Source organism: Bubalus bubalis, chromosome 11 (assembly GCF_019923935.1).
Source record: "Bubalus bubalis isolate 160015118507 breed Murrah chromosome 11, NDDB_SH_1, whole genome shotgun sequence".
NCBI classification, from domain to species: Eukaryota; Metazoa; Chordata; class Mammalia; order Artiodactyla; family Bovidae; genus Bubalus; species Bubalus bubalis.
Window position 1 is genome coordinate 92,006,336 of NC_059167.1, and position 2,776 is coordinate 92,009,111.

A 2,776-nucleotide genomic window follows, 5' to 3' on the forward strand; every position below is an offset into this window, starting at 1 on the left:
CTCTCAGATGTTGCTAAAAGGCTGGGGCTTTGGTTTCTCTTGCCAGGCCTTCTCTTACACTTTGTATTCTTCCTGCTCATCATTATAAAGAGAGCAAAAGCCAGGGCAATAGCTTAGTTCTAGAAGTTCAACATGACACCATTGAAAGAATTTATCTCCCTTGGCTTTGGCCAGGGTTAAGAGACCTCTGGTTCTGGGCCCAAGTTCTATCCTCTATGTCACCAGGTCCCAGGAGAAGTACTGCCAATATTTCTGCTTATATTTGTGAAACCCTAATCACTCATTTTGCTTCCCAGGATAATCAGTGGTAAAAAAAAATCTGCCTGCCAACCAGAAGCTGTGGGTTCAGTCCCTGGGTGGGGAAAATCCCCTGGAGAAGGAAATGGCAACCTACTCCAGTATTCTTGCCTGGGAAATTCCACAGACAGAGGAGCCCGGTGGGCTACAGTCCATGGGGTCGCAAACAGTTGGGCACGACCAAATGACTTAACAACAAATCACACCTTGACATCCTGAAAAGCCACCCAATGGAGCTGTGATTTCACATAAATCATGGCCATGTATGGTGTGCTGGGTGTGTGTTTTCTTATTTCTTTGTGTCTCTACTTTCCTCTGTCCCTCAGTGTTTTTACATTTTAAAAATATCTTTGAGTTATTATAAAATATAACTAAAATACTTACTTTCTTCATGTTTATTGAGATGAATTTTTGGCCTTCATTCTTATTTTTTTAAAGATACATTTCTCTCTGAAAGAAAAATAAATGGACTGCTGCTTAGGCGGGCCCCCTCCAGGTTGTAAAGGCAGGGTGGGGTGACTGAGCACGGTCCAGGAGTGACCAGAAGGCCCAAGCTTGCCTCCGTCACTCACTACCACACGCACCGAGATGCAAGGTCTCCATGGGCTTCTCGATGCCCAACCAGAAAATGCGGGAGGACGTTTTCACAGCCTGTATCCACAGCCCACAACCTCGGGTCTTTATGAGAATCACATGAGCCAGGACACATAGTTTGGGGGGGAGGGGGAATGATTCCTTTTCATCAGGTAACCAGGTATACTATGAGCTTGAATCTTTCTGCAAGAGAAACTTTCCATGCTGATTTTGGTTTCTTTGGAAATGTAGCATTCATTCGTGTGATCAGAGCCCTGGCTGGTCTATGGGCAGCTTTTCTTTTTCTGGGATGGCTGATCAGCAGTCTGTCTGCTGTTTCTGGAAGTTCCATTTCAGAAGGCGGTCCTGGTGAGACTTCATTCGGACATCTGCAAATCACATTCACGGGGAAAATGTGACTCACTCGAGTAACTGTGTTAAGTTTTCATGGCTATTGTTCAGGGAGTAGGTGTTGTCTTTAGGCCAAATCGCTTGAAATCATCATGACATCAGCCCCTTTACTGAAAGACCAACAGTGCCCCATAGGAAGCAGGGGAAAGGTGGGGGCTGGGATGCAAGGTTTACTCTAAGAAAAATCGCTTTCCTAGCCCTCCTGAAGTATTAGCAATAAGGTAGTCAACAAACTCAACAGAGCACCCAGAGTACAGGAGGAGAGCGGTGAAGGGTAACCAACCAGGTCTGCTGCTGCTGCTGCTGCTGCTGCTAAGTCGCTTCAGTCGTGCCTGACTCTGTGCGACCCCAGAGACAGCAGCCCACCAGGCTCTGCCGTCCCTGGGATTCTCCAAGCAAGAACACTAGAGTGGGTTGCCATTTCCTTCTCCACTGCAGGAAAGTGAAAAGTGAAAGGGAAGTCGCTCAGTCGTGTCCAACTCTTAGCGACCCCATGGACTGCAGCCTACCAGGCTCCTCCCTCCATGGGATTTTTCCAGGCAGGAGTACTGGAGTGGGGTGCCATTGCCTTCTCCGACCAACCAGGTCTGGGACCCCCATAAATATCCCAGTACAAACTTAAAGAGCTAAGGTGACTCAGCTGCCACGAATGAGGAGAGACAAAAAGCCTGGTTGAAACCCCATGGATGAGGAGCATATGAAATTCTCACTCCTCACACCCTTTTGTGGCTACACCTGACATCACTAACTGGTCATCAGGTTGTCTGCAGGTGACCCTGGATGCAACTTCAGAATCCTTTGCCACTCAGCTTAAACAGCTGCTACCAATCAATCCAGGATGTTAATTGCTACAAAATTGTTGGACGTTCCCAGTGAAACAGTTTCAGTTACCAAATCAATGCATGATGTACTTGGTCAGACACTCAGATGACATCTTCCTCCTTCTCGTCTTCATCATCAGTGTCACCTGTCATCATAAAGCAGATGAGAATAGGCTCCTGAGGGGCCTGCAGGCAAACAGGGGACCAGCCTCCACCTCCTCTAGTGCAGGCTTTCTTACGGCAGCTCAGTGGGCTGTGATAAGTGAAAGGGAAAGTCGCTCAGTCGTGTCCGACTTTTTGTGACTCCATGGACTATACAGTCCATGGAATTCTCCAGGCCAGAATACTGGAGTGGGTAGCTGTTCCCTTCTCCAGGGGATATTCCCAACCCAGGGATCAAACCCGGGTCTCCCACATTACAGGCGGATACTTTACCATCTGAGCCACAAGGGAAGTGATAATGCAGAGCTGGTGGGCCAGAGACAAGGCCACCTGCCCTCCTGAAGTAGATTCATGAGCATCTCTTTCCACTGCAGCCAGATGAAGACTTCTACCCTAGGCTCATGACAAGGCATCTCCAGTATACAAGCTGGAAAAGAATATGTTGTGAAGGTGTAAGTGGAGGGCAGATGTAAGACAAGATGAAACTTTTTAAAAACGTGCATGGCAAAAAC

At 47.7% G+C, this 2,776-nt stretch overlaps 1 long non-coding RNA gene across 1 annotated transcript; it reads right to left on the reverse strand.

Moving 5' to 3' along the window:
- Positions 1–1,176: 1,176 nt before the first annotated feature.
- LOC123328237 lies at positions 1,177–1,622 on the reverse strand. The gene is made up of 2 exons (XR_006543049.2): positions 1,565–1,622; positions 1,177–1,259 (listed from the first exon to the last, which is right to left on the reverse strand). It is a non-coding gene; the product is annotated as an uncharacterized LOC123328237 (long non-coding RNA).
- Positions 1,623–2,776: the final 1,154 nt, after the last annotated feature.